At 45.8% G+C, this 14,437-nt stretch overlaps 1 protein-coding gene across 4 annotated transcripts in view; it reads left to right on the top strand.

Annotated features, from left to right (window-relative positions):
- PDE1C (phosphodiesterase 1C) overlaps positions 1–14,437 on the top strand; it is a 1,445,089-nt gene that overhangs the window by 234,405 nt on the left and 1,196,247 nt on the right. The gene's annotated exons all lie outside the window — the stretch shown is intronic.

Raw genomic sequence — 14,437 nt, forward strand, 5'->3', positions numbered from 1 at the left:
TGCACTAATGGCGGATACCGGACGCACATCTCACACCAACATAGCTGTCGAGGCCTCAGTTATCCGCTTTGAACAGGATGACTGCTGTCATATTTCACATATTTCATCTTCCTCGCAAAGGACTGTTGGACAGTCATTTGCTTAGTTTAAGTAGTACAAGTGGTCTTCCGACTTCCCCTCTGGGATGTCGATGGACTCCCAGCAGCAACAACAGCAGCGGCAGCAGCAGTAGGAGGAAGTGGTTCTTGATCCTTCCCTATTTTATCCTCCAAATTTTTGTTCTCCATTATTTTTCTGGAGTTATATAACAAAATGCAGAACAGGAGAGCGAACCTTTACATCACACAGGGCAAACCCTGTCAAAATTATTTGGATTAAATATTAATAACCCCTTTATTTGGAGTAAATAATATACAGCACAGGGCAGCACCACTGGACTGGACTTATATGGCAGTACCACTGGACTTATATGACAGTACCACTGGACTGGATTTATATGGCAGCACCACTGGATTTATATGGCAGTACCACTGGACTGGATTTATACGGCAGTACCACTGGACATATACGGTAGTATCACTGGAATTATATGGCAGTACCACTGGACATATACGGCAGTATCACCAGATTGATACGGCAGTATTACTGGACTTATATGGCATTACCACTGGACATATACGGCAGTACCCCAAGACTTATACGGCAGTACCCCATGGCTTATACGGCAGTACCTCTGAACTTATACAGCTGCACCACTGTACTGGACTTATACGGCAGTACCCCAAGACTTATATGGCAGTACCCCAGAACTTATACAGCTGCACTACTGTACTGGATTTATACAGCAGTACCCCTGGGCTTATACGGCAGTACCCCTGAACTTATACAGTTGCACCACTGTACTGGACTTATACGTCAGTCCTCAAGACTTATACGGCAGTACCCCTGGGCTTATACTGCAGCACAGGGACACCACCACTGTACTGATGCTGGACAACACAGCACCACTGCAATGGACTGGACTTATACAGCAGCACTGGACATATGGCAACAGAGAACACCACCACTGTGACTGGACTGATGCAGCATAAGACACTACACTGGACTGAGCAGCACAAAATAACACTGGAATTGCTATCCCACTTTCCCTCCCGCACAGACTCTGAGGACGGAGGCACGTCCTCTTGCTACACTCTCCAATTCCGGATTGAAAATGGCGACGACTTATATATCCAAAACCGGCGAGAATCCGACAGCGGGATGATGATGTTTTGCCTTGTTCTGGTTTCCGAGTCTGGCGGGAAAACCTGAGCCAGGCACGGATCCGGGCTCGGGTAATGAAGTCCGGTAGGATTTGGTTCTCAGGGAACTGAACCTGCTCATCTCTAGTTTTGGCATGTGTGCGAGAATATCAAAGCTTCAAAACCTGAACATAAATGCGATTAATTTTTAAATAAAAGTGTTCCATTGCTTCTGGGTATGCCTAATGGTAAATAATATTGTTATTATTATTTCCGAAGATAATTATTGAAATGTTGCCATCACACCATGTATACTTTGAAAACAAAAGGGCTTATTCAGAGTTGTTAGCAAACCAAAAAATGAGCAATTGAAAAAAAAAACATGTTGCATTGCAGGTGGGGCAGATATAACATGTGCAGAGAGTTAGACTTGGATGTGGTGTGTTCAAACTGAAATCTAAATTGCAGTGTACAAATAAAGCAGCCAGTGCTTACTATGTACATAAACAGTATAACCCACCCAAATCTGAATCTCTCTGCACGTTACATATTCCTCACATGGTTTTGCCCAGTTGCTAACTTTTTTGGTTTGCTAACATTTCTGAATAACCCCCAAAGATTGTACATAATGAAAACAAAGACTTTTTTTTCATAATAATTTCACGTTTTATAATAATTTAAAATATAAAAATTTTTTAAAGATACTAACACTTAATGAAATTACTAGAAAGATGATCTAGTGTTAAAAATAGTTAACCTTTTATTAAAAAGTAAATAAAATGGGCTTTCCCACCTATTAGTACCTGATTAGACTTTCCCTGGAAGCCTCTTCCTCTGCAGTCTAGGGAACTGTAATGAAATCAGGCCTACACAAAAGTCAACCCAATTTGCACAGCGGGAGTGGACCCAGTCTTTGTAGTGGACCTTTGTCCTGTCCTCGTTCTTATATCCATTTGCACAGCAGGAGTGGACCCTGTCTTTGCAGTGAACCTTTGTCTGTCCGGTCCTCGTTCTTTTATCCTGAAACTGGAATTAGCCATCCAGCTAACTGTGGTAACCATCTCCTGGGTACATGGCTTCTCACCACAGGCCTCCTTCGTGAGTTTCGATTGTTTGCCAACAAAGATATGGCTTTGCATTGCATAGCCACCAAAGATTTTAGCTGTGTATTGAAAACCAAGAGTTATTTTAGGGGTCTTCACTGTAGATCCACCAGAAATATGGGGGCCTACACTGTAAAAACACCAAGGAGTAAATGTAATACGGTGCTAGAAGCCGGAGGTGCGACTTTGTGTGAGAATGCTCATATTTTTAATGCAGAAATCATGTACAGGTAAAATTAGGTTGGTTTTGCATTGTAAATGATTTCTGCTTTAAAATTAAGTGTGTTCTCTTACAAACTCCTGCACCTCCAGCTTCTCGCACCCTATTTACAATCACCCCCAAATCAGTGATGCTAAAATAAGCCCCTGATTTAATTTCTCAAGACAGCTTTCAGCTTAACTGCCTAAAGAGTTTATTTAACCACTTATCTGGTGTAGTCACATCAGATGCGACCATGCCAGTTTGGGCTTTCCCTGACATGGTCACATAAGATGCAGCTAGTCAGAAGATAATCTTCCAGCAGCCGCCACCAAACTTGGAGGCCTGGACCACGCTTCACAACTGGGGATTTCACTGTACACTACCCTTACCTCCAGAGCGGGGGAAGGGGTGTGGGTGTGCGAGGTAAAAGAGAGATGTTGTGCCTGCAATGTGCTGCCATTACTAGCGTATCTGTGCAATTCTGATGGCATATTGCAGGCTTCACTTTTAATTGAATTACCTCCTATTTATTGTGTCGTTGTTTCTAATGTTCTAAATTAATTTGTAGTTCAAAAATGCATTTTGTAGTAGGTTTACTGCAAAACTGCAAAATACCACAAATTGTGGGTCCTTGAGGAGGGGGCAAGTCTGAAATGAAGCAATTATTCTAGAATCAAATTGTATTGGCCACAATAAATCTCTACGGATCCACGATACCCGGTATTATCTCCCCATCCTGCCTGCTTTCACGCTTCAGGAGGACTGGTGACTACCCAAACAATCTTGAGTCTCCTGGAAGGTAGAAAGCATGCACTTATTTGTCTTTTTTCTTATATAGTATTGGTAAGAGCTTGTACTGATTGTGAGTGGAGTCTTGGGGAATGAGCATCACTCATCTGCCACAGCAAATTTTAATTGACAAATTAACCTAAAAAATAATTTTCATATTACAAGAATAAAATTGAAGCTTAGAATAGTAAATGATGACTGCATCGCTAGCAGACATGGGCTTAATGAATGGAACGCAAATAAATGTGATTTTGAAATGTGGGTTGAGAACAATGGGTATCGGATCTTAGGATCTGTATTTCATATCCTAAAATGGCCTTTGTTATGTCTGTGGAAATCCTTATACATTTCTGGTAAATAAGATAGATTTGACAAGTCTAAGATATATGTTTCCATTATAAGCAGGAACCTGTCTAGAAGGGATGCGGTCAACATCCCGCTGGACGGGATCCCGGCGGTCGAAATACCGACGCCGGAATCCCGACCGCCACAATCCCGACATATTCTCCCTCCGTGGGTGTCCACGACACCCATAGAGGGAGAATATAATAGTGTGCCGAGCGCAGCGAGGCACCGTGCCCGCAGCGTGGCGAGCGAAGGGAGCCCGCAAGGGGCTGCGTTCCGCTCGCCACCCCTGACGGGATTATGTGGTCGGGATTCCGTCGTCGGTATTTCGACCGCCGGGATCCCGTCCAGCGGGATTACGTACTGATCCCGTCTAGAAGATAGGGAGAATTATTGCAGCATTATTGTTTCAATAATTATTACCCTCATGCAAGGGAGACAGCATGCCTTGTAAGTTAGCACACACAGAAGCACACATGGAAGTGACTGTCTTCCTTTGATAGTAACCTCTGCAGGATCTCTCGTGCTCTGTAATCTTTCCATTGTTATAGTCTATGTGCTACTCTTACTTCGGAATACTAACTAACTACTATCCATGCCTTTATCTTTACTGTGTTATCATCTACCGTCTTCTGACATCTGCTCTCTGCTCTTATAGTATATCTTACCCTGAAAATTGAGATTCTGATGTATGAATCATGAAGGTAAAATACATTGGTTATTGATAACCTCATATTAGTTATACAAAATGGCATAAACTGACTGCCCTGTGTAAATGTAAAACTAAATGCTACCGATTGGGAAGGGGAAAAAGAAGAATTCACACCATTTAAAAATGATAATATTCAATATAACAAAAAAATGAATACCCAATGCGCTAGATATGTACTATAAGAACTACCTACTCTTTCCTGTTTCCCATCTTTGAAGCACACTACTACTCAGAACTGGACTGGGGAGAAGGGGCACAGGAGGCATGTCCCCCAGATCCCCAATCTGTAAGGGGCCACCATATTTGCTATCCACTGCCTGCAGTTTATTGACATACTTGTCCCTCCCCACACTGACCTTAATGCCCCCAATGGATCCCACCGTCACTGACCTGTGGAGCATTTGTGTGTGGAGGGGGGGGGGGGGGGTATACGAGTACCTGGGGAAAAAAACCAAATGAGCCTAATTTTTTTTTTTTTTTTGAGACTGAGACTGCAGTGTCTTTGTCTCAGCAAAAGACGCGATCGCAATCACGATCTCGGAGATGCTGAATTATACAGCAGTTACGAGGAAGAGGGGGGGGGGTTGTGGCTGTACTTAGTGTCAATGTTGGTGTGGTCCACTGGTGTTCGGAATGTTAGTGTTGATGGGGTCAGCTGGTGACCTTAGGGTCAGTGTTGGTAGGGTACGCTGATGACCTTAGTGTCCTCATATTAGTATTTGTAGGATAACCATGTGACCGTAATATGAGTGCTGGTGGAATTATTAGCAGAATTTGCAATCCTTTGAATCTCATGCAATTGCGATTGTGCTGCAATTACAGCGTGATCGCTCAAATTGTGGATGCCTCCTGCCGCCGTCATTTTTTTTAGTTCAGAGTGGCTATGTGAGACGACACGCAGCCACCCTAAAAACGCAGACGACACTCCCCCCATTCATGCCGCCATGCCCCGTTCGCTAAGCGCCATCCCAGCAACGCTCCATTTCTACCTGGAAAACAGCCGCCCCCCAAACGCCTCTGGCTGTCAATCAGGTATAGGCATTCGCAATTACTGTTGGTCACCCGCATTAAATGCGGGTGCATGTGCAGGACAGGACATGCACATGCATGAGGAGGTCCTGTTGCTGATTTTGCGTTTTAATCAGCCCCTTTGTGCCTTGGGACATACAGTAGGGGTCTGTTTATGAAGGGGAGATATACAACAAATTCAGGACATTCACTTTATTTGGCTTTTTATCAATTTTAAAGAGGTTTACCTATTTTGTGCCCTTAACACCATTCCATTAGACCTCTGTGGGGATGGTGACCACAGTCAGTTTAGCAAGTGGTGGAAATACTAGCTTTTCACTGTTATTTAAATGCCGACTCTTAGGTACAGTATTCTCAGTCGTAAAGGCTTTGCTTGATCCATGCTAAGTAAAGCAAACTAAAGTTTTGAGCAACCTGGAAAATAACACAGAGGAGACCCAGATTGTTAAATACCTGGAAAACTGCTTATGCTACGACATGCAGCCATGTATAACATTGCCACTGATCCACCAATGACAAACAAAGCCCTTAACTGGTATGTTTGTTAGTCCTGATGGAGTGGCCTGGGGGAGCCTGAGTCCATCGCTTGCCTTCTCTCCCCCCTACCCCCTCCCCCTTACCTTTTACGTCCCCAGCCTGGACTGCAGTGATTATGGCCTCCTCTGTCTGTGCGGCGGCATTAGGACACGCCCCCCCTTCCCATTACCTGAGCCCACCTCGCTGTCTATGATTACTGCAGGATGGTATGACATCCCATTAGGACAAGCTTGAGCAGAAAATGGGAGCAGGTCACATCACAATGGCTGCATGACTACACCATGTGAATTCATGACAACTGACCCCAGGAGTGTACATCTAAAGCAACAGGCTGCCGCTTATCCTGCATCCCCTCCCACCAAAAGATGCAATCATTGACATGCACATCATGCTGCCGATTCCAGTGGTACAGTCCCGCTAATCAGACACTGACCCGCTGTCCCACCCACGGGGTGCAGTGACCTGCAGGCGGGGGGAAGTTGGGGAGCCTTTGATCACCCACTGCTCTGCTCTGCAAAGCAGCAGGTAATTACAGTATAGATGCGCACGGCATTTATACAGTGCAGGGAGGTGAGGTGGTAGCTGCCCAGCTGCTCAGGGAGAGATGGGCATTCCCCCGAAAAAATGCTAAAATCACAGTGCCATGAGTCCCTGCCCTTTCATGCAAAATTACACCTCCTTACCAGCCGAGGCCACGCCTTCAGCGTGCGAGGGTCCCAGCACCGTAGGACTAAAAGTTGGGAGGTATGGAACAGGAGAAATTTCTGACCCGTAGGTCAACAATGTCCAATTACAATAGTTGGACAGAGACCACAAATTGGGACTGTTCCACCTAAATTAGACAGTTGGGAGATTAATATACTTTCCTGAATATGTTTGGGAAGTTTCAACCTTATGTAGATGAGTGGGAAGACAATATCCATCTCGCAGAATTTAGTTTCCCACATAGTAACTTAGGACCCTATTCAGGTTGGATTGCAGATTCTGCTAAAAATCAGAATCCACAACTGTTTCTATCACATTCTGGGGGCCTGCCCAGTGCAGGGCAAGGCTGCCCACCATGCTACCCTGCGACGCGATGTAAACTGCAGTCGCAGCAATTTTGGATGACCTCCTGCCTTCGCAGCCAGGAAGACGCACCGTGGCCATGTTTTAAAGTGGAGCGGCGGCGTGTGACATCAGCCACTGGGCGGAGAGTAGCATGCTAGGTGGTCTTGCCCTGCAACTGCATAACGCCCCTCCCGCGACAGCCGCCAATGTCAATCATAGTGTGAATGCATCCTTCAGGGCTGCGATCACAATATAAATGTGAGCGCATGCGCTGTGCGTCATCGAAAATCGTACGATTGCGATTTTTGGTACACTGCGATCCAACCTGAATAGGGTCCTTAGTGCAGAGCACTGAAAAGATCATAGTGACAAACTGAGTGAAGTTAAAGCATGTCAGTTGTTTTATTATTTAGCTCAATAATTATTTAGCTCCTGTTCATTAGCTTTGAATAGCGGTGCAACATTCTCTTTTTTAAAAACACTAGTTACCAGCCCAGCAAAATGACAGAGCAACATAATAGTAATGTCAGTGTTGAAGGCTGTGTGCGCCCGAACGGAGCAGCAATTGCTCCATCAGGTGCCATCTAGTGGCTGCTGGACTGCAAAACACTTGCTTCTTATGTATGATATTTAAACCTTTTAGTTATGAATGCCGTCATGGTACAAGCAAACAAGACAAATGAAAGAAATTTCTGTGTGAATAAAGGTTTATAAACAGAGCTATGTTTGGAGTAAGACGTGATAAGCAAAAATTGAGGGATGCGACATATTATAAAGACTAGGGGCCTAATTCAGACCTTATCGCAACAGCAGACTTTTTCTCTAATGGTCAAAACCAAGGAGGTAATTCAGATTCCACACAGCGGGCAATCAGATCCGAACTGCACATGCGTATGCACCGTACTGCGCTGGCGCGTCACACAGCTACAACGGTCTTTTGACGGTCAGCGACGGTATGGTGCCAAGGATACATTCGCGCAGGGGTTCGCAAAGAGATTGACAGAAAGAGGCCGTTTGTGGGTGGCAACTTGCCATTTTCAGGGAGTATCCGGAAAAACGCAGGCGGACTCAAGCATTTTCAGGGAGGGTGTCTGACGTCAGCTCCAGCCCCGATCAGTAGAATTCCATCGCACAGGAAGAGTAAGGGTGTGTACAAAATCTCAAGAAAAGTTAGTGCAGATCGCAAGGTGAAAGTCACCTTGTGATCCCGATTTGATCCCGATGCGCGGTCCCGCCAGGTCGGCTTCGCAAGAAAAGATAGACTGTGCAGGCAAGTCAATCCTTGCTAGATCGGTGTACTATCTAGTTCATCTCACATGTCAATTACATCTCACATAAGCCAAAATCTCACATAAGCCAAAATCGTAAGCACACATAGTCCATATCTCAAGGAAAGTTAGTCAAAATCGGTGGTGCTGGGCTATGGGGAGTTCAAGGGAAATAGCATAGTCAAAATCGGCCATAGCAAGGATCTCACCGTGTGTACACACCCTAATGGTGCACATACACTTATGAGATAATCGGTGCTATCCTTAGATTTCGACCACATCTGTGAGAGAAATCGAAGGATTGTATGCACATTTTAGTACCTTGAAACGCGATGCGCGGGCACGCCGGTCGAATATCCCGTCTCAAGATAGTATGTGCTGCACTTAATATTTGTTGCATCGCAGTGCAATCGCATGTGGTTTCAAACCCACATGAGATATATCGATGTGCAATGGGCATCCGCCGGGGTGACGTGCCCATCACGTGATTACCATGCGATCTATCGCATGATCGCATGGTAATCACTTTGGCAGTTCAGGTGCGATTTCATCGCACCTGAACTGCCGGTGCGATGCCCCGCGATGTCGCGTCGCAGGGCATTGCACAAGTGTATGGCCAGCATAAGTCCTGGGCTACGCAGAGACTGCACAAACTGATTTTTGTGCAGCTCTGCAACACAAGCGAACGGACACTTGCACAGCGCTTTTACCCTTTCCCTGTAGGCGGCGACTATCTGATCGCAGGGGAGTAAAAAACGCAGCCCAGCGATCATATCTGAATTAGGCTCCATGTGCAGAGAGAGTTAGGTTTGGGTGTGGTGAGTTCAATCTGCAATCTAAATTGCAGTGTAAAAATAAAGCAGCCAGTATTTACCCTGCACAGAAACAAAATAACCCACCCAAATCTAACTCTCTCTGCAAATGTTATATCTGCCCCCCCTGCAGTGCACATGGTTTTGTCCAACTGCTAAAAAAATCCCTGCTGCGATCAACTTGGAATTACCCCCAGAGTTAGATTTGGGTGTGGTGTGTTCAAACTGAAATCTAAATTGCAGTGTAAAAATAAAGAACCCAGTATTTACCTGGCACAGAAATAATATAACCCACCCAAATCTAACTCTCTCTGCACATGTTATATCTGCCCCACCTGCAGTGCACATGGTTTTGCCCATTCGAGAAAGATTTTGCTGCTGCGATCAGGTCTGAATTAGGCCTTAGGTACACACCTGAGTGACCCACCGGCCGACCCGCTAGCCGAGACACACTAACCAATCAGCCACTTGATATGGCCAGAGATTACTGCTGGACGAGCATTTCATTTCACCTGCCCAGCTGAGTCATTGTCGGCGGTTACTGCGACTGCATAATGGTTGGTGGGTGCCTGAACACACAGGCAGATGAACTGATATATCTGCATGATAGAAACATAGAAACATAGAATTTGATGGCAGATAAGAACCACTTGGCCCATCTAGTCTGCCCCTTTTGTTATCCTTTAGATAATCTCAACCCTTTTTAAACCTTAATTGAGATTACCTAAAGGATAAAAAAAGGGGCAGACTAGATGGGTCAAGTGGTTCTTATCTGCAGTCAAATTCTATATGATATATCGGAAGCAATGCTGCAGAGTCGACCTGATATGTCTGTGAACAACTGTGAAGACACCGGGTTCCAAATCACTCAGGCACGGTGGTAGATGAAAAACCAACAGTTGTTTATTGAACAGAATGATTTATAAACAGCTCAGCACACTTCTGTTATCCAATTCCACAGGACAGTTCCCACCACTGGGGGTAATTCCGAGTTGATCGCTCGCTGGCGATTTTTGCAGCGCAGCGATCAGGTAAAAAACCTGCAAAACTGCGCAATGCGCACGCGCGTCGTACGGGCACAAAGAGCATCACTGCTGTGCACTGGTTCTAGCAAAGATTCCATTCGCACAGCCGATCGCAAGGAGATTGACAGGAAGAGGGCGTTTATGGGTGTCAACTGACAATTTTCTGGGAGTGTTTGGGAAAACGCAGGCATGTCCAGGCGTTTGCAGGGCGGGTATCTGACGTCAATTCCGGGACCTTCGTCGCTGCAATCATCGCACAGAATAAGTAACTACAGGGCTGGTCTTGTTTTGCACAAAATGTTTTTGTACCACTCAGCTGTACAGGCGTTCGCACACTTGCAAAGCGAAAATACACTCCCCCGTGGGCTGCGACTATGCGTTAGCAAGGCTGCTAAAAGTAGCTAGTGAGCGATCAACTCGGAATGACCCCCACAAACTCCTGACAGAACATTACTTCTTAGTCAAGGAGCATAGAATCTCTCGTCCAGCTCTCTGGGTAGCTCTACTTATACCCCCAGAAGCTTCATATTGCAGGGGTTTGTGTGACTTCTTTGTCTTAGGCTCTTAGAGCATTGGGATACAATACATATTCTAATCAAGGTGATTACATCAGCCAGAGAGCCACACTGTCTGGCCAGCTCACTGTTGGACAATAGGGAGTAAACAGGAAGGGACAATGATACCTTATATTACTCACCCTTTGAATGTCTACTGTGGTGTTAGTAAACAGTAGGAAACTAGGTCTAACATGAATACATTATCTAAAAGGTAACAGATAACATAACACAATTGCATATATTAACAATATTAAGGTTGATTTAAACACAATATTAGGTGAGCAGTAATGGACATGTTATGGAGAATGAGCAAACAGATGAATTGAATGTATAGGGATGTGGGGATAAAAAGTACATATTTGATATGGGAAATGAGGCATAGCTTTATTAATTGTCACAGACCTCTCATTTCCTCACATTCCTCTTCCACTTTTTAGACCCAATGTCCCGGCAAGTTGTAGGTACAGTCCTCAATGTTCAAGCGAGTCTGTTGGGACAATCCAGTAAGTCTTTCCTTGGGTTTGGTGAGAGGGTAATCAGCAGCACACAGATAAGTTCTCAAGTAGGGTCCCAAGTTTGTTGGATCCCCAAGTCAGCATTTCCTGTATCCATGGTGCCCTCATGTATTGATTGGAACTTCCTCGGTCTGTACAGTGTCAATGTTCTTCTGAAAGCTGCTTAAAGTACCATTAGCAGCCAACATTGCAGAATGGGTGGGAGACTTTGCTGGCTTGTCCGATTGGACTTCCAGTCCTGAGCCGCCTGTTTTGGTCAATCATTCTTTCCTCTGTGGAAAGTCGCCATCCCCTCCCTACACCAGTAACTATCCCTCTTTCGCCTATACCAGCTAGGTGCTGTCATTCTATCACTAGATGTGTTGGTATAAGTCTGTCTCTTCTGCCACCATCTTCCTGCCATCCCTCCTTTACTAGCTGAGTCAACCTCCCCAGCCTGCTCCCTTCTCCAGGACTGCAATCTGCAGGGATACTGTGGTCTATTCTCACTAGTTGGGCTCACTGACAGGACTGGCAAGCAGTCATTTACTTTTCTCTCCCTCCGCTGTCTACCAATCTCCTGTGGTTTTCCAGCTTCTACATAGTCATGTTCTTTCCTTTGCTGACTGGCTACACACCCAGTTATGTAGAGTTTTGCATTCCTTCAGGTAAGTCAGGTTCAATAGTTCTCATTGCCAAAAGTTCAGGGGCTGTGGTGGCCGATTCATCCAGGACACCCAGTGCTTTGTATGAAGTGTTGGAGGTTCCTGCTTTGGTAGCACAGACCTGGTTGTGAGTGACAGCTCCCACAAAGTAACTAGCCAACCCCTGGCCTAAGTCGTTACCTAAAATCACAAAGGTTGGTAATCCTTCCAGCAAGCCCACATTCACCTTCCCCGAACCCTCTCCCCAATCCGAATGAACTCGAGCCATGAGTATAACCATCACCTGGCCTCCTGCCATCAAAATTTTGATTTTGCATTTTTTTTAACCATTGATCCGGTGGCACTAAAATGGACCGAACCAGGGTAATAGAGGCACTTGAGTCCCGGAGGCCCTCTAGGTTCTGGCCATTAACTCTGACTGGCTGTAGGTGACCCTCCTATATTTGCTGGGGTAGCCTTCCCGAGTACCACCACTACCTCTACCTGATAAACTTCTTCCTCCGCCTCTGGCGCATCGGGATAGTAGAACTTCTCCCAACCAACAACAGATGTCTCCTCACACACTGCCACTCGGGGCATGGCTGGTCTCGCTCCCATCAATGGCCTTCTTCCTTGTGGGCAATCTTGCTGTATATGCCCTGGCTGTTGGCAAATGTAACACCTTCAGGAGTCAGATAGCCTTGGACTGTGAGGTCTGGGTGCACTAGGGTGTGTGGCTGGGGTATGGGGTGACATTGGGCATGATGTAGCCAAGGGTGTATCTCGATCAGGTGGGGGCTTTCGGACAGGCACCCATTCTCCTCTGCTAGTACCCCTCCATCAGGGACGGTTAGCCAGAAATTAATCCGCCAGTGCTGCTGCTGCTTCTGGGTCTATGGGGTTTCTGTCCACCACCCACTCTCGGACTTCTGGAGCCATTTTGTTCACTAGTTGCTCCAATATGAAGAGATTTTTTATGTCCTTTGCAGTTGTGGCTTGCTTCCCTTCTAGCCACCGATCACAGTTCCTTCGCAATAAACTACTACATTCCGTGTACGAAGAATCTCCACTTTTTGCCATGGATTGGAACTTAGTGCGGTAGGATTCGGGGGTTACTGCATACTGAGCCAACAACACTCTCCAAATCTCCTGGTAGTCTCTTCCTTGCTCTGGGCTAAGTGCATAGTATGCTTCCTGAGCTTGACCCATCAAACTAGGCACTAAATATTTTGACCACTCCCTCTGAGGTATATCATGCATATTCATCATGGACTCAAATACCTGAAGGTGTGTGTCAATATCCATGGCCGACTCCACAAAGCATGGTACATTGTTGTAGCCCAGTCGCGGCATCTGTCTTTCTTCTGACACTGGTGCTGATGCCATCAGTGGTACTATGACAGGTCTCCCCAGCACCTCAATAATGTGCGGCTGCGCCTGATCCCAGGATGTCGAGCCAAATCTTTAGCTGTTCCGTGTTGCCAACAATTATTGCAGCTGCAGGGGTGGCCATTGCTCTGGTTTCATTACTAGTCCCCTCCATCAGGTCCTGCACCATAACCTCCTCTTCCTCCTCTCCAGCAGGGTATTCTAGGTCCCATTGCACCAATTTTTCGATTAGGGACCCCTTAGTATCCACTGCATTGATTACAATATTTCTTGCATATCACAATTCTTGCAGGACTCCCTTCTTGTTGTGTTTGTAGGTTTGTGCTACTGCCTCCATTCTGCTGTAACATCTTGCTTCCGTGCTTGTAACCTGAGTGATCCCTCTGCTTGCCACCAAATGTGAAGACACTGGGTTCCAAATCACTCAGGCACGGTGGTAGATGAAAAACCAACAGTTGTTTATTGAGCAGAATGGTTTATAAACAGCTCAGCTCACTTCTGTAATCCAATTCCACACAACAGACTCCTGACAGAACATTACTCCTTAGTCAAGGAGCAGAGAATCTCTCCTTCAGCTCCCTGGGTAGCTCTGCTTATACCCCCAGAAGCTTCATATTGCAGGGGTGTGTGTGACTTCTTTGTCTTTAGGATTTTACAGCATTGGAATACAATACATATTCTAATCAAGGTGATTACATCAGCCAGAGAGCCACATTGTCTGGACAGCTCACTGTTGGACAATAGGGAGTAAAGAAGAAGGGACAATGGCCCTCATTCCGAGTTGTTCGCTCGCTAGCTGCTTTTAGCAGCATTTCAAACGCTAGGCCGCCGCCCTCTGGGAGTGTATTTTAGTTTAGCAGAATAGCAAACGAAAGATTAGCAGAATTGCTACTAAATAATTCCCTGCAGTTTCTGAGTAGCTCCAGACCTACTCCTAGACTGTGATCACCTCAGTCCGTTTAGTTCCTGGTTTGACGTCACAAACACGCCCTGCGTTCGGCCAGCCACTCCCCCGTTTCTCCAGCCACTCCTGCATTTTTACCTGGCACGCACACTCCCTGAAAACGGCCAGTTTCCGCCCAGAAACACCCACTTCCTGTCAATCACACTACGATCACTCGAGCGATGAAAATACGTCGCTCGAGCTTGTGTAAATATACAAAGTTTTGTGTGAAAGTACTTAGCGCATGCGCGCTGCGTACCATGCGCATGCGCATTCTTGACGTTTTTTCATTTGATC

Source organism: Pseudophryne corroboree, chromosome 5 (genome assembly GCF_028390025.1).
Source record: "Pseudophryne corroboree isolate aPseCor3 chromosome 5, aPseCor3.hap2, whole genome shotgun sequence".
NCBI classification, from domain to species: Eukaryota; Metazoa; Chordata; class Amphibia; order Anura; family Myobatrachidae; genus Pseudophryne; species Pseudophryne corroboree.